General features: G+C 44.0%; 45 non-coding genes across 45 annotated transcripts; all 45 read left to right on the top strand.

Annotated features, from left to right (window-relative positions):
• Positions 1-263: 263 nt before the first annotated feature.
• LOC133812108 (5S ribosomal RNA) lies at positions 264-382 on the top strand. Its single transcript, XR_009883604.1, has one exon. It is a non-coding gene; the product is annotated as a 5S ribosomal RNA (ribosomal RNA).
• A 220-nt stretch (positions 383-602) lies between these two features.
• Positions 603-721, top strand: LOC133812107 (5S ribosomal RNA). Its single transcript, XR_009883603.1, has one exon. It is a non-coding gene; the product is annotated as a 5S ribosomal RNA (ribosomal RNA).
• Positions 722-940: 219 nt separating this feature from the next.
• Positions 941-1059, top strand: LOC133812117 (5S ribosomal RNA). Its single transcript, XR_009883614.1, has one exon. It is a non-coding gene; the product is annotated as a 5S ribosomal RNA (ribosomal RNA).
• A 220-nt stretch (positions 1060-1279) lies between these two features.
• On the top strand, positions 1280-1398 carry LOC133812109 (5S ribosomal RNA). Its single transcript, XR_009883605.1, has one exon. It is a non-coding gene; the product is annotated as a 5S ribosomal RNA (ribosomal RNA).
• A 220-nt stretch (positions 1399-1618) lies between these two features.
• LOC133812106 (5S ribosomal RNA) lies at positions 1619-1737 on the top strand. Its single transcript, XR_009883602.1, has one exon. It is a non-coding gene; the product is annotated as a 5S ribosomal RNA (ribosomal RNA).
• Positions 1738-1957: 220 nt separating this feature from the next.
• On the top strand, positions 1958-2076 carry LOC133812103 (5S ribosomal RNA). Its single transcript, XR_009883600.1, has one exon. It is a non-coding gene; the product is annotated as a 5S ribosomal RNA (ribosomal RNA).
• Positions 2077-2296: 220 nt separating this feature from the next.
• On the top strand, positions 2297-2415 carry LOC133812123 (5S ribosomal RNA). The gene has a single exon (XR_009883620.1). It is a non-coding gene; the product is annotated as a 5S ribosomal RNA (ribosomal RNA).
• Positions 2416-2635: 220 nt separating this feature from the next.
• LOC133812102 (5S ribosomal RNA) lies at positions 2636-2754 on the top strand. The gene has a single exon (XR_009883599.1). It is a non-coding gene; the product is annotated as a 5S ribosomal RNA (ribosomal RNA).
• A 220-nt stretch (positions 2755-2974) lies between these two features.
• On the top strand, positions 2975-3093 carry LOC133812120 (5S ribosomal RNA). The gene has a single exon (XR_009883617.1). It is a non-coding gene; the product is annotated as a 5S ribosomal RNA (ribosomal RNA).
• A 220-nt stretch (positions 3094-3313) lies between these two features.
• Positions 3314-3432, top strand: LOC133812101 (5S ribosomal RNA). Its single transcript, XR_009883598.1, has one exon. It is a non-coding gene; the product is annotated as a 5S ribosomal RNA (ribosomal RNA).
• A 219-nt stretch (positions 3433-3651) lies between these two features.
• Positions 3652-3770, top strand: LOC133812122 (5S ribosomal RNA). Its single transcript, XR_009883619.1, has one exon. It is a non-coding gene; the product is annotated as a 5S ribosomal RNA (ribosomal RNA).
• Positions 3771-3990: 220 nt separating this feature from the next.
• LOC133812100 (5S ribosomal RNA) lies at positions 3991-4109 on the top strand. Its single transcript, XR_009883597.1, has one exon. It is a non-coding gene; the product is annotated as a 5S ribosomal RNA (ribosomal RNA).
• Positions 4110-4329: 220 nt separating this feature from the next.
• On the top strand, positions 4330-4448 carry LOC133812112 (5S ribosomal RNA). Its single transcript, XR_009883609.1, has one exon. It is a non-coding gene; the product is annotated as a 5S ribosomal RNA (ribosomal RNA).
• Positions 4449-4668: 220 nt separating this feature from the next.
• LOC133812099 (5S ribosomal RNA) lies at positions 4669-4787 on the top strand. The gene has a single exon (XR_009883596.1). It is a non-coding gene; the product is annotated as a 5S ribosomal RNA (ribosomal RNA).
• A 220-nt stretch (positions 4788-5007) lies between these two features.
• On the top strand, positions 5008-5126 carry LOC133812098 (5S ribosomal RNA). Its single transcript, XR_009883595.1, has one exon. It is a non-coding gene; the product is annotated as a 5S ribosomal RNA (ribosomal RNA).
• A 221-nt stretch (positions 5127-5347) lies between these two features.
• On the top strand, positions 5348-5466 carry LOC133812097 (5S ribosomal RNA). The gene has a single exon (XR_009883594.1). It is a non-coding gene; the product is annotated as a 5S ribosomal RNA (ribosomal RNA).
• Positions 5467-5686: 220 nt separating this feature from the next.
• LOC133812096 (5S ribosomal RNA) lies at positions 5687-5805 on the top strand. The gene has a single exon (XR_009883593.1). It is a non-coding gene; the product is annotated as a 5S ribosomal RNA (ribosomal RNA).
• Positions 5806-6025: 220 nt separating this feature from the next.
• LOC133812095 (5S ribosomal RNA) lies at positions 6026-6144 on the top strand. Its single transcript, XR_009883592.1, has one exon. It is a non-coding gene; the product is annotated as a 5S ribosomal RNA (ribosomal RNA).
• A 220-nt stretch (positions 6145-6364) lies between these two features.
• Positions 6365-6483, top strand: LOC133812094 (5S ribosomal RNA). The gene has a single exon (XR_009883591.1). It is a non-coding gene; the product is annotated as a 5S ribosomal RNA (ribosomal RNA).
• Positions 6484-6703: 220 nt separating this feature from the next.
• LOC133812118 (5S ribosomal RNA) lies at positions 6704-6822 on the top strand. Its single transcript, XR_009883615.1, has one exon. It is a non-coding gene; the product is annotated as a 5S ribosomal RNA (ribosomal RNA).
• A 220-nt stretch (positions 6823-7042) lies between these two features.
• LOC133812092 (5S ribosomal RNA) lies at positions 7043-7161 on the top strand. The gene has a single exon (XR_009883589.1). It is a non-coding gene; the product is annotated as a 5S ribosomal RNA (ribosomal RNA).
• Positions 7162-7381: 220 nt separating this feature from the next.
• Positions 7382-7500, top strand: LOC133812091 (5S ribosomal RNA). The gene has a single exon (XR_009883588.1). It is a non-coding gene; the product is annotated as a 5S ribosomal RNA (ribosomal RNA).
• A 220-nt stretch (positions 7501-7720) lies between these two features.
• Positions 7721-7839, top strand: LOC133812090 (5S ribosomal RNA). Its single transcript, XR_009883587.1, has one exon. It is a non-coding gene; the product is annotated as a 5S ribosomal RNA (ribosomal RNA).
• A 220-nt stretch (positions 7840-8059) lies between these two features.
• On the top strand, positions 8060-8178 carry LOC133812086 (5S ribosomal RNA). Its single transcript, XR_009883586.1, has one exon. It is a non-coding gene; the product is annotated as a 5S ribosomal RNA (ribosomal RNA).
• A 220-nt stretch (positions 8179-8398) lies between these two features.
• On the top strand, positions 8399-8517 carry LOC133812085 (5S ribosomal RNA). The gene has a single exon (XR_009883585.1). It is a non-coding gene; the product is annotated as a 5S ribosomal RNA (ribosomal RNA).
• Positions 8518-8737: 220 nt separating this feature from the next.
• Positions 8738-8856, top strand: LOC133812084 (5S ribosomal RNA). Its single transcript, XR_009883584.1, has one exon. It is a non-coding gene; the product is annotated as a 5S ribosomal RNA (ribosomal RNA).
• Positions 8857-9076: 220 nt separating this feature from the next.
• On the top strand, positions 9077-9195 carry LOC133812083 (5S ribosomal RNA). The gene has a single exon (XR_009883583.1). It is a non-coding gene; the product is annotated as a 5S ribosomal RNA (ribosomal RNA).
• A 220-nt stretch (positions 9196-9415) lies between these two features.
• Positions 9416-9534, top strand: LOC133812082 (5S ribosomal RNA). Its single transcript, XR_009883582.1, has one exon. It is a non-coding gene; the product is annotated as a 5S ribosomal RNA (ribosomal RNA).
• Positions 9535-9754: 220 nt separating this feature from the next.
• Positions 9755-9873, top strand: LOC133812081 (5S ribosomal RNA). Its single transcript, XR_009883581.1, has one exon. It is a non-coding gene; the product is annotated as a 5S ribosomal RNA (ribosomal RNA).
• Positions 9874-10093: 220 nt separating this feature from the next.
• On the top strand, positions 10094-10212 carry LOC133812129 (5S ribosomal RNA). Its single transcript, XR_009883626.1, has one exon. It is a non-coding gene; the product is annotated as a 5S ribosomal RNA (ribosomal RNA).
• A 221-nt stretch (positions 10213-10433) lies between these two features.
• Positions 10434-10552, top strand: LOC133812134 (5S ribosomal RNA). Its single transcript, XR_009883631.1, has one exon. It is a non-coding gene; the product is annotated as a 5S ribosomal RNA (ribosomal RNA).
• Positions 10553-10773: 221 nt separating this feature from the next.
• Positions 10774-10892, top strand: LOC133812080 (5S ribosomal RNA). The gene has a single exon (XR_009883580.1). It is a non-coding gene; the product is annotated as a 5S ribosomal RNA (ribosomal RNA).
• A 220-nt stretch (positions 10893-11112) lies between these two features.
• On the top strand, positions 11113-11231 carry LOC133812078 (5S ribosomal RNA). Its single transcript, XR_009883578.1, has one exon. It is a non-coding gene; the product is annotated as a 5S ribosomal RNA (ribosomal RNA).
• Positions 11232-11451: 220 nt separating this feature from the next.
• Positions 11452-11570, top strand: LOC133812128 (5S ribosomal RNA). Its single transcript, XR_009883625.1, has one exon. It is a non-coding gene; the product is annotated as a 5S ribosomal RNA (ribosomal RNA).
• A 220-nt stretch (positions 11571-11790) lies between these two features.
• On the top strand, positions 11791-11909 carry LOC133812077 (5S ribosomal RNA). Its single transcript, XR_009883577.1, has one exon. It is a non-coding gene; the product is annotated as a 5S ribosomal RNA (ribosomal RNA).
• Positions 11910-12129: 220 nt separating this feature from the next.
• Positions 12130-12248, top strand: LOC133812076 (5S ribosomal RNA). Its single transcript, XR_009883576.1, has one exon. It is a non-coding gene; the product is annotated as a 5S ribosomal RNA (ribosomal RNA).
• A 220-nt stretch (positions 12249-12468) lies between these two features.
• LOC133812075 (5S ribosomal RNA) lies at positions 12469-12587 on the top strand. The gene has a single exon (XR_009883575.1). It is a non-coding gene; the product is annotated as a 5S ribosomal RNA (ribosomal RNA).
• Positions 12588-12808: 221 nt separating this feature from the next.
• On the top strand, positions 12809-12927 carry LOC133812074 (5S ribosomal RNA). Its single transcript, XR_009883574.1, has one exon. It is a non-coding gene; the product is annotated as a 5S ribosomal RNA (ribosomal RNA).
• A 220-nt stretch (positions 12928-13147) lies between these two features.
• On the top strand, positions 13148-13266 carry LOC133812126 (5S ribosomal RNA). The gene has a single exon (XR_009883623.1). It is a non-coding gene; the product is annotated as a 5S ribosomal RNA (ribosomal RNA).
• Positions 13267-13487: 221 nt separating this feature from the next.
• Positions 13488-13606, top strand: LOC133812133 (5S ribosomal RNA). Its single transcript, XR_009883630.1, has one exon. It is a non-coding gene; the product is annotated as a 5S ribosomal RNA (ribosomal RNA).
• A 221-nt stretch (positions 13607-13827) lies between these two features.
• Positions 13828-13946, top strand: LOC133812073 (5S ribosomal RNA). Its single transcript, XR_009883573.1, has one exon. It is a non-coding gene; the product is annotated as a 5S ribosomal RNA (ribosomal RNA).
• A 220-nt stretch (positions 13947-14166) lies between these two features.
• On the top strand, positions 14167-14285 carry LOC133812072 (5S ribosomal RNA). The gene has a single exon (XR_009883572.1). It is a non-coding gene; the product is annotated as a 5S ribosomal RNA (ribosomal RNA).
• A 221-nt stretch (positions 14286-14506) lies between these two features.
• On the top strand, positions 14507-14625 carry LOC133812071 (5S ribosomal RNA). Its single transcript, XR_009883571.1, has one exon. It is a non-coding gene; the product is annotated as a 5S ribosomal RNA (ribosomal RNA).
• A 220-nt stretch (positions 14626-14845) lies between these two features.
• On the top strand, positions 14846-14964 carry LOC133812070 (5S ribosomal RNA). The gene has a single exon (XR_009883570.1). It is a non-coding gene; the product is annotated as a 5S ribosomal RNA (ribosomal RNA).
• Positions 14965-15184: 220 nt separating this feature from the next.
• Positions 15185-15303, top strand: LOC133812069 (5S ribosomal RNA). The gene has a single exon (XR_009883569.1). It is a non-coding gene; the product is annotated as a 5S ribosomal RNA (ribosomal RNA).
• The last annotated feature ends 73 nt before the right edge of the window (positions 15304-15376 follow it).

The following is a 15376-nucleotide window of genomic DNA, read 5'->3' as shown; positions in this document are numbered from 1 at the left end:
ACTAGGATGGGTGACCTCCTGGGAAGTCCTCGTGTTGCACCCCTGAAAACATCATTTTTTTTTTCCCTTTAAAAATCCACCTACGGCTCAAAAGTTTGTATTTTTTGTTTTAAATCTTTAAAAACTCATTTATTTCGTTTTCCTTGAGGGGTTAATACCGTGGTCACTAACAAGCAGCGAATAAGAAGTTCCTAGTCAATCCGGGGGAGAAAAGGGAGGACACACGCGCTCGCTATAAATGAATATTGCGGAACAAACATTCCGGGTGCGATCATACCAGCACTAATGCACCGGATCCCATCAGAACTCCGCAGTTAAGCGTGCTTGGGCGAGAGTAGTACTAGGATGGGTGACCTCCTGGGAAGTCCTCGTGTTGCACCCCTGAACACATCATTTTTTTTTTCCCTTTAAAAATCCACCTACGGCTCAAAAGTTTGTATTTTTTGTTTTAAATCTTTAAAAACTCATTTATTTCGTTTTCCTTGAGGGGTTAATACCGTGGTCACTAACAAGCAGCGAATAAGAAGTTCCTAGTCAATCCGGGGGAGAAAAGGGAGGACACACGCGCTCGCTATAAATGAATATTGCGGACCAAACATTCCGGGTGCGATCATACCAGCACTAATGCACCGGATCCCATCAGAACTCCGCAGTTAAGCGTGCTTGGGCGAGAGTAGTACTAGGATGGGTGACCTCCTGGGAAGTCCTCGTGTTGCACCCCTGAAAACATCATTTTTTTTTCCCTTTAAAAATCCACCTACGGCTCAAAAGTTTGTATTTTTTGTTTTAAATCTTTAAAAACTCATTTATTTCGTTTTCCTTGAGGGGTTAATACCGTGGTCACTAACAAGCAGCGAATAAGAAGTTCCTAGTCAATCCGGGGGAGAAAAGGGAGGACACACGCGCTCGCTATAAATGAATATTGCGGACCAAACATTCCGGGTGCGATCATACCAGCACTAATGCACCGGATCCCATCAGAACTCCGCAGTTAAGCGTGCTTGGGCAAGAGTAGTACTAGGATGGGTGACCTCCTGGGAAGTCCTCGTGTTGCACCCCTGAAAACATCATTTTTTTTTTCCCTTTAAAAATCCACCTACTGCTCAAAAGTTTGTATTTTTTGTTTTAAATCTTTAAAAACTCATTTATTTCGTTTTCCTTGAGGGGTTAATACCGTGGTCACTAACAAGCAGCGAATAAGAAGTTCCTAGTCAATCCGGGGGAGAAAAGGGAGGACACACGCGCTCGCTATAAATGAATATTGCGGAACAAACATTCCGGGTGCGATCATACCAGCACTAATGCACCGGATCCCATCAGAACTCCGCAGTTAAGCGTGCTTGGGCGAGAGTAGTACTAGGATGGGTGACCTCCTGGGAATTCCTCGTGTTGCACCCCTGAAGACATCATTTTTTTTTTCCCTTTAAAAATCCACCTACGGCTCAAAAGTTTGTATTTTTTGTTTTAAATCTTTAAAAACTCATTTATTTCGTTTTCCTTGAGGGGTTAATACCGTGGTCACTAACAAGCAGCGAATAAGAAGTTCCTAGTCAATCCGGGGGAGAAAAGGGAGGACACACGCGCTCGCTATAAATGAATATTGCGGACCAAACATTCCGGGTGCGATCATACCAGCACTAATGCACCGGATCCCATCAGAACTCCGCAGTTAAGCGTGCTTGGGCGAGAGTAGTACTAGGATGGGTGACCTCCTGGGAAGTCCTCGTGTTGCACCCCTGAAAACATCATTTTTTTTTTCCCTTTAAAAATCCACCTACGGCTCAAAAGTTTGTATTTTTTGTTTTAAATCTTTAAAAACTCATTTATTTCGTTTTCCTTGAGGGGTTAATACCGTGGTCACTAACAAGCAGCGAATAAGAAGTTCCTAGTCAATCCGGGGGAGAAAAGGGAGGACACACGCGCTCGCTATAAATGAATATTGCGGAACAAACATTCCGGGTGCGATCATACCAGCACTAATGCACCGGATCCCATCAGAACTCCGCAGTTAAGCGTGCTTGGGCGAGAGTAGTACTAGGATGGGTGACCTCCTGGGAAGTCCTCGTGTTGCACCCCTGAAAACATCATTTTTTTTTTCCCTTTAAAAATCCACCTACGGCTCAAAAGTTTGTATTTTTTGTTTTAAATCTTTAAAAACTCATTTATTTCGTTTTCCTTGAGGGGTTAATACCGTGGTCACTAACAAGCAGCGAATAAGAAGTTCCTAGTCAATCCGGGGGAGAAAAGGGAGGACACACGCGCTCGCTATAAATGAATATTGCGGAACAAACATTCCGGGTGCGATCATACCAGCACTAATGCACCGGATCCAATCAGAACTCCGCAGTTAAGCGTGCTTGGGCGAGAGTAGTACTAGGATGGGTGACCTCCTGGGAAGTCCTCGTGTTGCACCCCTGAAAACATCATTTTTTTTTTCCCTTTAAAAATCCACCTACGGCTCAAAAGTTTGTATTTTTTGTTTTAAATCTTTAAAAACTCATTTATTTCGTTTTCCTTGAGGGGTTAATACCGTGGTCACTAACAAGCAGCGAATAAGAAGTTCCTAGTCAATCCGGGGGAGAAAAGGGAGGACACACGCGCTCGCTATAAATGAATATTGCGGACCAAACATTCCGGGTGCGATCATACCAGCACTAATGCACCGGATCCCATCAGAACTCCGCAGTTAAGCGTGCTTGGGCGAGAGTAGTACTAGGATGGGTGACCTCCTGGGAAGTCCTCGTGTTGCACCCCTGAAAACATCATTTTTTTTTTCCCTTTAAAAATCCACCTACGGCTCAAAAGTTTGTATTTTTTGTTTTAAATCTTTAAAAACTCATTTATTTCGTTTTCCTTGAGGGGTTAATACCGTGGTCACTAACAAGCAGCGAATAAGAAGTTCCTAGTCAATCCGGGGGAGAAAAGGGAGGACACACGCGCTCGCTATAAATGAATATTGCGGAACAAACATTCCGGGTGCGATCATACCAGCACTAATGCACCGGATCCCATCAGAACTCCGCAGTTAAGCGTGCTTGGGCGAGAGTACTACTAGGATGGGTGACCTCCTGGGAAGTCCTCGTGTTGCACCCCTGAAAACATCATTTTTTTTTTCCCTTTAAAAATCCACCTACGGCTCAAAAGTTTGTATTTTTTGTTTTAAATCTTTAAAAACTCATTTATTTCGTTTTCCTTGAGGGGTTAATACCGTGGTCACTAACAAGCAGCGAATAAGAAGTTCCTAGTCAATCCGGGGGAGAAAAGGGAGGACACACGCGCTCGCTATAAATGAATATTGCGGAACAAACATTCCGGGTGCGATCATACCAGCACTAATGCACCGGATCCCATCAGAACTCCGCAGTTAAGCGTGCTTGGGCGAGAGTAGTACTAGGATGGGTGACCTCCTGGGAAGTCCTCGTGTTGCACCCCTGAAAACATCATTTTTTTTTCCCTTTAAAAATCCACCTACGGCTCAAAAGTTTGTATTTTTTGTTTTAAATCTTTAAAAACTCATTTATTTCGTTTTCCTTGAGGGGTTAATACCGTGGTCACTAACAAGCAGCGAATAAGAAGTTCCTAGTCAATCCGGGGGAGAAAAGGGAGGACACACGCGCTCGCTATAAATGAATATTGCGGAACAAACATTCCGGGTGCGATCATACCAGCACTAATGCACCGGATCCAATCAGAACTCCGCAGTTAAGCGTGCTTGGGCGAGAGTAGTACTAGGATGGGTGACCTCCTGGGAAGTCCTCGTGTTGCACCCCTGAAAACATCATTTTTTTTTTCCCTTTAAAAATCCACCTACGGCTCAAAAGTTTGTATTTTTTGTTTTAAATCTTTAAAAACTCATTTATTTCGTTTTCCTTGAGGGGTTAATACCGTGGTCACTAACAAGCAGCGAATAAGAAGTTCCTAGTCAATCCGGGGGAGAAAAGGGAGGACACACGCGCTCGCTATAAATGAATATTGCGGACCAAACATTCCGGGTGCGATCATACCAGCACTAATGCACCGGATCCCATCAGAACTCCGCAGTTAAGCGTGCTTGGGCGAGAGTAGTACTAGGATGGGTGACCTCCTGGGAAGTCCTCGTGTTGCACCCCTGAAAACATCATTTTCTTTTTCCCTTTAAAAATCCACCTACGGCTCAAAAGTTTGTATTTTTTGTTTTAAATCTTTAAAAACTCATTTATTTCGTTTTCCTTGAGGGGTTAATACCGTGGTCACTAACAAGCAGCGAATAAGAAGTTCCTAGTCAATCCGGGGGAGAAAAGGGAGGACACACGCGCTCGCTATAAATGAATATTGCGGAACAAACATTCCTGGTGCGATCATACCAGCACTAATGCACCGGATCCCATCAGAACTCCGCAGTTAAGCGTGCTTGGGCGAGAGTAGTACTAGGATGGGTGACCTCCTGGGAAGTCCTCGTGTTGCACCCCTGAAAACATCATTTTTTTTTTCCCTTTAAAAATCCACCTACGGCTCAAAAGTTTGTATTTTTTGTTTTAAATCTTTAAAAACTCATTTATTTCGTTTTCCTTGAGGGGTTAATACCGTGGTCACTAACAAGCAGCGAATAAGAAGTTCCTAGTCAATCCGGGGGAGAAAAGGGAGGACACACGCGCTCGCTATAAATGAATATTGCGGAACAAACATTCCGGGTGCGATCATACCAGCACTAATGCACCGGATCCCATCAGAACTCCGCAGTTAAGCGTGCTTGGGCGAGAGTAGTACTAGGATGGGTGACCTCCTGGGAAGTCCTCGTGTTGCACCCCTGAAAACATCATTTTTTTTTTCCCTTTAAAAATCCACCTACGGCTCAAAAGTTTGTATTTTTTGTTTTAAATCTTTAAAAACTCATTTATTTCGTTTTCCTTGAGGGGTTAATACCGTGGTCACTAACAAGCAGCGAATAAGAAGTTCCTAGTCAATCCGGGGGAGAAAAGGGAGGACACACGCGCTCGCTATAAATGAATATTGCGGAACAAACATTCCGGGTGCGATCATACCAGCACTAATGCACCGGATCCCATCAGAACTCCGCAGTTAAGCGTGCTTGGGCGAGAGTAGTACTAGGATGGGTGACCTCCTGGGAAGTCCTCGTGTTGCACCCCTGAAGACATCATTTTTTTTTTTCCCTTTAAAAATCCACCTACGGCTCAAAAGTTTGTATTTTTTGTTTTAAATCTTTAAAAACTCATTTATTTCGTTTTCCTTGAGGGGTTAATACCGTGGTCACTAACAAGCAGCGAATAAGAAGTTCCTAGTCAATCCGGGTGAGAAAAGGGAGGACACACGCGCTCGCTATAAATGAATATTGCGGACCAAACATTCCGGGTGCGATCATACCAGCACTAATGCACCGGATCCCATCAGAACTCCGCAGTTAAGCGTGCTTGGGCGAGAGTAGTACTAGGATGGGTGACCTCCTGGGAAGTCCTCGTGTTGCACCCCTGAAAACATCATTTTTTTTTTCCCTTTAAAAATCCACCTACGGCTCAAAAGTTTGTATTTTTTGTTTTAAATCTTTAAAAACTCATTTATTTCGTTTTCCTTGAGGGGTTAATACCGTGGTCACTAACAAGCAGCGAATAAGAAGTTCCTAGTCAATCCGGGGGAGAAAAGGGAGGACACACGCGCTCGCTATAAATGAATATTGCGGACCAAACATTCCGGGTGCGATCATACCAGCACTAATGCACCGGATCCCATCAGAACTCCGCAGTTAAGCGTGCTTGGGCGAGAGTAGTACTAGGATGGGTGACCTCCTGGGAAGTCCTCGTGTTGCACCCCTGAAAACATCATTTTTTTTTTCCCTTTAAAAATCCACCTACGGCTCAAAAGTTTGTATTTTTTGTTTTAAATCTTTAAAAACTCATTTATTTCGTTTTCCTTGAGGGGTTAATACCGTGGTCACTAACAAGCAGCGAATAAGAAGTTCCTAGTCAATCCGGGGGAGAAAAGGGAGGACACACGCGCTCGCTATAAATGAATATTGCGGACCAAACATTCCGGGTGCGATCATACCAGCACTAATGCACCGGATCCCATCAGAACTCCGCAGTTAAGCGTGCTTGGGCGAGAGTAGTACTAGGATGGGTGACCTCCTGGGAAGTCCTCGTGTTGCACCCCTGAAAACATCATTTTTTTTTTCCCTTTAAAAATCCACCTACGGCTCAAAAGTTTGTATTTTTTGTTTTAAATCTTTAAAAACTCATTTATTTCGTTTTCCTTGAGGGGTTAATACCGTGGTCACTAACAAGCAGCGAATAAGAAGTTCCTAGTCAATCCGGGGGAGAAAAGGGAGGACACACGCGCTCGCTATAAATGAATATTGCGGAACAAACATTCCGGGTGCGATCATACCAGCACTAATGCACCGGATCCCATCAGAACTCCGCAGTTAAGCGTGCTTGGGCGAGAGTAGTACTAGGATGGGTGACCTCCTGGGAAGTCCTCGTGTTGCACCCCTGAAGACATCATTTTTTTTTTCCCTTTAAAAATCCACCTACGGCTCAAAAGTTTGTATTTTTTGTTTTAAATCTTTAAAAACTCATTTATTTCGTTTTCCTTGAGGGGTTAATACCGTGGTCACTAACAAGCAGCGAATAAGAAGTTCCTAGTCAATCCGGGGGAGAAAAGGGAGGACACACGCGCTCGCTATAAATGAATATTGCGGACCAAACATTCCGGGTGCGATCATACCAGCACTAATGCACCGGATCGCATCAGAACTCCGCAGTTAAGCGTGCTTGGGCGAGAGTAGTACTAGGATGGGTGACCTCCTGGGAAGTCCTCGTGTTGCACCCCTGAAAACATCATTTTTTTTTTCCCTTTAAAAATCCACCTACGGCTCAAAAGTTTGTATTTTTTTTTTTAAATCTGTAAAAACTCATTTATTTCGTTTTCCTTGAGGGGTTAATACTGTGGTCACTAACAAGCAGCGAATAAGAAGTTCCTAGTCAATCCGGGGGAGAAAAGGGAGGACACACGCGCTCGCTATAAATGAATATTGCGGACCAAACATTCCGGGTGCGATCATACCAGCACTAATGCACCGGATCCCATCAGAACTCCGCAGTTAAGCGTGCTTGGGCGAGAGTAGTACTAGGATGGGTGACCTCCTGGGAAGTCCTCGTGTTGCACCCCTGAAAACATTATTTATTTTTTCCCTTTAAAAATCCACCTACGGCTCAAAAGTTTGTATTTTTTGTTTTAAATCTTTAAAAACTCATTTATTTCGTTTTCCTTGAGGGGTTAATACCGTGGTCACTAACAAGCAGCGAATAAGAAGTTCCTAGTCAATCCGGGGGAGAAAAGGGAGGACACACGCGCTCGCTATAAATGAATATTGCGGACCAAACATTCCGGGTGCGATCATACCAGCACTAATGCACCGGATCCCATCAGAACTCCGCAGTTAAGCGTGCTTGGGCGAGAGTAGTACTAGGATGGGTGACCTCCTGGGAAGTCCTCGTGTTGCACCCCTGAAAACATCATTTTTTTTTTCCCTTTAAAAATCCACCTACGGCTCAAAAGTTTGTATTTTTTGTTTTAAATCTTTAAAAACTCATTTATTTCGTTTTCCTTGAGGGGTTAATACCGTGGTCACTAACAAGCAGCGAATAAGAAGTTCCTAGTCAATCCGGGGGAGAAAAGGGAGGACACACGCGCTCGCTATAAATGAATATTGCGGACCAAACATTCCGGGTGCGATCATACCAGCACTAATGCACCGGATCCCATCAGAACTCCGCAGTTAAGCGTGCTTGGGCGAGAGTAGTACTAGGATGGGTGACCTCCTGGGAAGTCCTCGTGTTGCACCCCTGAAGACATCATTTTTTTTTTCCCTTTAAAAATCCACATACGGCTCAAAAGTTTGTATTTTTTGTTTTAAATCTTTAAAAACTCATTTATTTCGTTTTCCTTGAGGGGTTAATACCGTGGTCACTAACAAGCAGCGAATAAGAAGTTCCTAGTCAATCCGGGGGAGAAAAGGGAGGACACACGCGCTCGCTATAAATGAATATTGCGGAACAAACATTCCGGGTGCGATCATACCAGCACTAATGCACCGGATCCCATCAGAACTCCGCAGTTAAGCGTGCTTGGGCGAGAGTAGTACTAGGATGGGTGACCTCCTGGGAAGTCCTCGTGTTGCACCCCTGAAGACATCATTTTTTTTTTCCCTTTAAAAATCCACCTACGGCTCAAAAGTTTGTATTTTTTGTTTTAAATCTTTAAAAACTCATTTATTTCGTTTTCCTTGAGGGGTTAATACCGTGGTCACTAACAAGCAGCGAATAAGAAGTTCCTAGTCAATCCGGGGGAGAAAAGGGAGGACACACGCGCTCGCTATAAATGAATATTGCGGACCAAACATTCCGGGTGCGATCATACCAGCACTAATGCACCGGATCCCATCAGAACTCCGCAGTTAAGCGTGCTTGGGCGAGAGTAGTACTAGGATGGGTGACCTCCTGGGAAGTCCTCGTGTTGCACCCCTGAAAACATCATTTTTTTTTTCCCTTTAAAAATCCACCTACGGCTCAAAAGTTTGTATTTTTTTTTTTAAATCTTTAAAAACTCATTTATTTCGTTTTCCTTGAGGGGTTAATACTGTGGTCACTAACAAGCAGCGAATAAGAAGTTCCTAGTCAATCCGGGGGAGAAAAGGGAGGACACACGCGCTCGCTATAAATGAATATTGCGGACCAAACATTCCGGGTGCGATCATACCAGCACTAATGCACCGGATCCCATCAGAACTCCGCAGTTAAGCGTGCTTGGGCGAGAGTAGTACTAGGATGGGTGACCTCCTGGGAAGTCCTCGTGTTGCACCCCTGAAAACATTATTTATTTTTTCCCTTTAAAAATCCACCTACGGCTCAAAAGTTTGTATTTTTTGTTTTAAATCTTTAAAAACTCATTTATTTCGTTTTCCTTGAGGGGTTAATACCGTGGTCACTAACAAGCAGCGAATAAGAAGTTCCTAGTCAATCCGGGGGAGAAAAGGGAGGACACACGCGCTCGCTATAAATGAATATTGCGGACCAAACATTCCGGGTGCGATCATACCAGCACTAATGCACCGGATCCCATCAGAACTCCGCAGTTAAGCGTGCTTGGGCGAGAGTAGTACTAGGATGGGTGACCTCCTGGGAAGTCCTCGTGTTGCACCCCTGAAAACATCATTTTTTTTTTCCCTTTAAAAATCCACCTACGGCTCAAAAGTTTGTATTTTTTGTTTTAAATCTTTAAAAACTCATTTATTTCGTTTTCCTTGAGGGGTTAATACCGTGGTCACTAACAAGCAGCGAATAAGAAGTTCCTAGTCAATCCGGGGGAGAAAAGGGAGGACACACGCGCTCGCTATAAATGAATATTGCGGAACAAACATTCCGGGTGCGATCATACCAGCACTAATGCACCGGATCCCATCAGAACTCCGCAGTTAAGCGTGCTTGGGCGAGAGTAGTACTAGGATGGGTGACCTCCTGGGAAGTCCTCGTGTTGCACCCCTGAAAACATCATTTTTTTTTTCCCTTTAAAAATCCACCTACGGCTCAAAAGTTTGTATTTTTTGTTTTAAATCTTTAAAAACTCATTTATTTCGTTTTCCTTGAGGGGTTAATACCGTGGTCACTAACAAGCAGCGAATAAGAAGTTCCTAGTCAATCCGGGGGAGAAAAGGGAGGACACACGCGCTCGCTATAAATGAATATTGCGGACCAAACATTCCGGGTGCGATCATACCAGCACTAATGCACCGGATCCCATCAGAACTCCGCAGTTAAGCGTGCTTGGGCGAGAGTAGTACTAGGATGGGTGACCTCCTGGGAAGTCCTCGTGTTGCACCCCTGAAAACATCATTTTTTTTTTCCCTTTAAAAATCCACCTACGGCTCAAAAGTTTGTATTTTTTGTTTAAAATCTTTAAAAACTCATTTATTTCGTTTTCCTTGAGGGGTTAATACCGTGGTCACTAACAAGCAGCGAATAAGAAGTTCCTAGTCAATCCGGGGGAGAAAAGGGAGGACACACGCGCTCGCTATAAATGAATATTGCGGACCAAACATTCCGGGTGCGATCATACCAGCACTAATGCACCGGATCCCATCAGAACTCCGCAGTTAAGCGTGCTTGGGCGATAGTAGTACTAGGATGGGTGACCTCCTGGGAAGTCCTCGTGTTGCACCCCTGAAAACATCATTTTTTTTTTCCCTTTAAAAATCCACCTACGGCTCAAAAGTTTGTATTTTTTGTTTTAAATCTTTAAAAACTCATTTATTTCGTTTTCCTTGAGGGGTTAATACCGTGGTCACTAACAAGCAGCGAATAAGAAGTTCCTAGTCAATCCGGGGGAGAAAAGGGAGGACACACGCGCTCGCTATAAATGAATATTGCGGAACAAAACATTCCGGGTGCGATCATACCAGCACTAATGCACCGTATCCCATCAGAACTCCGCAGTTAAGCGTGCTTGGGCGAGAGTAGTACTAGGATGGGTGACCTCCTGGGAAGTCCTCGTGTTGCACCCCTGAAGACATCATTTTTTTTTTTCCCTTTAAAAATCCACCTACGGCTCAAAAGTTTGTATTTTTTGTTTTAAATCTTTAAAAACTCATTTATTTCGTTTTCCTTGAGGGGTTAATACCGTGGTCACTAACAAGCAGCGAATAAGAAGTTCCTAGTCAATCCGGGGGAGAAAAGGGAGGACACACGCGCTCGCTATAAATGAATATTGCGGAACAAACATTCCGGGTGCGATCATACCAGCACTAATGCACCGGATCCCATCAGAACTCCGCAGTTAAGCGTGCTTGGGCGAGAGTAGTACTAGGATGGGTGACCTCCTGGGAAGTCCTCGTGTTGCACCCCTGAAAACATCATTTTTTTTTTCCCTTTAAAAATCCACCTACGGCTCAAAAGTTTGTATTTTTTGTTTTAAATCTTTAAAAACTCATTTATTTCGTTTTCCTTGAGGGGTTAATACCGTGGTCACTAACAAGCAGCGAATAAGAAGTTCCTAGTCAATCCGGGGGAGAAAAGGGAGGACACACGCGCTCGCTATAAATGAATATTGCGGAACAAACATTCCGGGTGCGATCATACCAGCACTAATGCACCGGATCCCATCAGAACTCCGCAGTTAAGCGTGCTTGGGCGAGAGTAGTACTAGGATGGGTGACCTCCTGGGAAGTCCTCGTGTTGCACCCCTGAAAACATCATTTTTTTTTTCCCTTTAAAAATCCACCTACGGCTCAAAAGTTTGTATTTTTTGTTTTAAATCTTTAAAAACTCATTTATTTCGTTTTCCTTGAGGGGTTAATACCGTGGTCACTAACAAGCAGCGAATAAGAAGTTCCTAGTCAATCCGGGGGAGAAAAGGGAGGACACACGCGCTCGCTATAAATGAATATTGCGGACCAAACATTCCGGGTGCGATCATACCAGCACTAATGCACCGGATCCCATCAGAACTCCGCAGTTAAGCGTGCTTGGGCGATAGTAGTACTAGGATGGGTGACCTCCTGGGAAGTCCTCGTGTTGCACCCCTGAAAACATCATTTTTTTTTTCCCTTTAAAAATCCACCTACGGCTCAAAAGTTTGTATTTTTTGTTTTAAATCTTTAAAAACTCATTTATTTCGTTTTCCTTGAGGGGTTAATACCGTGGTCACTAACAAGCAGCGAATAAGAAGTTCCTAGTCAATCCGGGGGAGAAAAGGGAGGACACACGCGCTCGCTATAAATGAATATTGCGGACCAAACATTCCGGGTGCGATCATACCAGCACTAATGCACCGGATCCCATCAGAACTCCGCAGTTAAGCGTGCTTGGGCGAGAGTAGTACTAGGATGGGTGACCTCCTGGGAAGTCCTCGTGTTGCACCCCTGAAAACATTATTTATTTTTTCCCTTTAAAAATCCACCTACGGCTCAAAAGTTTGTATTTTTTGTTTTAAATCTTTAAAAACTCATTTATTTCGTTTTCCTTGAGGGGTTAATACCGTGGTCACTAACAAGCAGCGAATAAGAAGTTCCTAGTCAATCCGGGGGAGAAAAGGGAGGACACACGCGCTCGCTATAAATGAATATTGCGGACCAAACATTCCGGGTGCGATCATACCAGCACTAATGCACCGGATCCCATCAGAACTCCGCAGTTAAGCGTGCTTGGGCGAGAGTAGTACTAGGATGGGTGACCTCCTGGGAAGTCCTCGTGTTGCACCCCTGAAAACATCATTTTTTTTTTCCCTTTAAAAATCCACCTACGGCTCAAAAGTTTGTATTTTTTGTTTTAAATCTTTAAAAACTCATTTATTTCGTTTTCCTTGAGGGGTTAATACCGTGGTCACTAACAAGCAGCGAATAAGAAGTTCCTAGTCAATCCGGGGGAGAAAAGGGAGGACACACGCGCTCGCTATAAATGAATATTGCGGAACAAACATTCCGGGTGCGATCATACCAGCACTAATGCACCGGATCCCATCAGAACTCCGCAGTTAAGCGTGCTTGGGCGAGAGTAGTACTAGGATGGGTGACCTCCTGGGAAGTCCTCGTGTTGCACCCCTGAAAACATCATTTTTTTTTTTCCCTTTAAAAATCCACCTACGGCTCAAAAGTTTGTATTTTTTGTTTTAAATCTTTAAAAACTCATTTATTTCGTTTTCCTTGAGGGGTTAATACCGTGGTCACTAACAAGCAGCGAATAAGAAGTTCCTAGTCAATCCGGGGGAGAAAAGGGAGGACACACGCGCTCGCTATAAATGAATATTGCGGACCAAACATTCCGGGTGCGATCATACCAGCACTAATGCACCGGATCCCATCAGAACTCCGCAGTTAAGCGTGCTTGGGCGAGAGTAGTACTAGGATGGGTGACCTCCTGGGAAGTCCTCGTGTTGCACCCCTGAAAACATCATTTTTTTTTTCCCTTTAAAAATCCACCTACGGCTCAAAAGTTTGTATTTTTTGTTTTAAATCTTTAAAAACTCATTTATTTCGTTTTCCTTGAGGGGTTAATACCGTGGTCACTAACAAGCAGCGAATAAGAAGTTCCTAGTCAATCCGGGGGAGAAAAGGGAGGACACACGCGCTCGCTATAAATGAATATTGCGGACCAAACATTCCGGGTGCGATCATACCAGCACTAATGCACCGGATCCCATCAGAACTCCGCAGTTAAGCGTGCTTGGGCGATAGTAGTACTAGGATGGGTGACCTCCTGGGAAGTCCTCGTGTTGCACCCCTGAAAACATCATTTTTTTTTTTCCCTTTAAAAATCCACCTACGGCTCAAAAGTTTGTATTTTTTGTTTTAAATCTTTAAAAACTCATTTATTTCGTTTTCCTTGAGGGGTTAATACCGTGGTCACTAACAAGCAGCGAATAAGAAGTTCCTAGTCAATCCGGGGGAGAAAAGGGAGGACACACGCGCTCGCTATAAATGAATATTGCGGAACAAACATTCCGGGTGCGATCATACCAGCACTAATGCACCGTATCCCATCAGAACTCCGCAGTTAAGCGTGCTTGGGCGAGAGTAGTACTAGGATGGGTGACCTCCTGGGAAGTCCTCGTGTTGCACCCCTGAAGACATCATTTTTTTTTTTCCCTTTAAAAATCCACCTACGGCTCAAAAGTTTGTATTTTTTGTTTTAAATCTTTAAAAACTCATTTATTTCGTTTTCCTTGAGGGGTTAATACCGTGGTCACTAACAAGCAGCGAATAAGAAGTTCCTAGTCAATCCGGGGGAGAAAAGGGAGGACACACGCGCTCGCTATAAATGAATATTGCGGAACAAACATTCCGGGTGCGATCATACCAGCACTAATGCACCGGATCCCATCAGAACTCCGCAGTTAAGCGTGCTTGGGCGAGAGTAGTACTAGGATGGGTGACCTCCTGGGAAGTCCTCGTGTTGCACCCCTGAAAACATCATTTTTTTTTTCCCTTTAAAAATCCACCTACGGCTCAAAAGTTTGTATTTTTTGTTTTAAATCTTTAAAAACTCATTTATTTCGTTTTCCTTGAGGGGTTAATACCGTGGTCACTAACAAGCAGCGAATAAGAAGTTCCTAGTCAATCCGGGGGAGAAAAGGGAGGACACACGCGCTCGCTATAAATGAATATTGCGGAACAAACATTCCGGGTGCGATCATACCAGCACTAATGCACCGGATCCCATCAGAACTCCGCAGTTAAGCGTGCTTGGGCGAGAGTAGTACTAGGATGGGTGACCTCCTGGGAAGTCCTCGTGTTGCACCCCTGAAGACATCATTTTTTTTTTTCCCTTTAAAAATCCACCTACGGCTCAAAAGTTTGTATTTTTTGTTTTAAATCTTTAAAAACTCATTTATTTCGTTTTCCTTGAGGGGTTAATACCGTGGTCACTAACAAGCAGCGAATAAGAAGTTCCTAGTCAATCCGGGGGAGAAAAGGGAGGACACACGCGCTCGCTATAAATGAATATTGCGGACCAAACATTCCGGGTGCGATCATACCAGCACTAATGCACCGGATCCCATCAGAACTCCGCAGTTAAGCGTGCTTGGGCGAGAGTAGTACTAGGATGGGTGACCTCCTGGGAAGTCCTCGTGTTGCACCCCTGAAAACATCATTTTTTTTTTCCCTTTAAAAATCCACCTACGGCTCAAAAGTTTGTATTTTTTGTTTTAAATCTTTAAAAACTCATTTATTTCGTTTTCCTTGAGGGGTTAATACCGTGGTCACTAACAAGCAGCGAATAAGAAGTTCCTAGTCAATCCGGGGGAGAAAAGGGAGGACACACGCGCTCGCTATAAATGAATATTGCGGAACAAACATTCCGGGTGCGATCATACCAGCACTAATGCACCGGATCCCATCAGAACTCCGCAGTTAAGCGTGCTTGGGCGAGAGTAGTACTAGGATGGGTGACCTCCTGGGAAGTCCTCGTGTTGCACCCCTGAAAACATCATTTTTTTTTTCCCTTTAAAAATCCACCTACGGCTCAAAAGTTTGTATTTTTTGTTTTAAATCTTTAAAAACTCATTTATTTCGTTTTCCTTGAGGGGTTAATACCGTGGTCACTAACAAGCAGCGAATAAGAAGTTCCTAGTCAATCCGGGGGAGAAAAGGGAGGACACACGCGCTCGCTATAAATGAATATTGCGGAACAAACATTCCGGGTGCGATCATACCAGCACTAATGCACCGGATCCCATCAGAACTCCGCAGTTAAGCGTGCTTGGGCGAGAGTAGTACTAGGATGGGTGACCTCCTGGGAAGTCCTCGTGTTGCACCCCTGAAGACATCATTTTTTTTTTCCCTTTAAAAATCCACCTACGGCTCAAAAGTTTGTATTTTTTGTTTTAAATC

Source organism: Humulus lupulus, unplaced genomic scaffold (genome assembly GCF_963169125.1).
Source record: "Humulus lupulus unplaced genomic scaffold, drHumLupu1.1 SCAFFOLD_282, whole genome shotgun sequence".
Lineage (NCBI taxonomy): Eukaryota > Viridiplantae > Streptophyta > Magnoliopsida > Rosales > Cannabaceae > Humulus > Humulus lupulus.
Note: the sequence above shows the minus strand (reverse complement) of the source record. Positions and strands in the feature narration are given on the sequence as shown.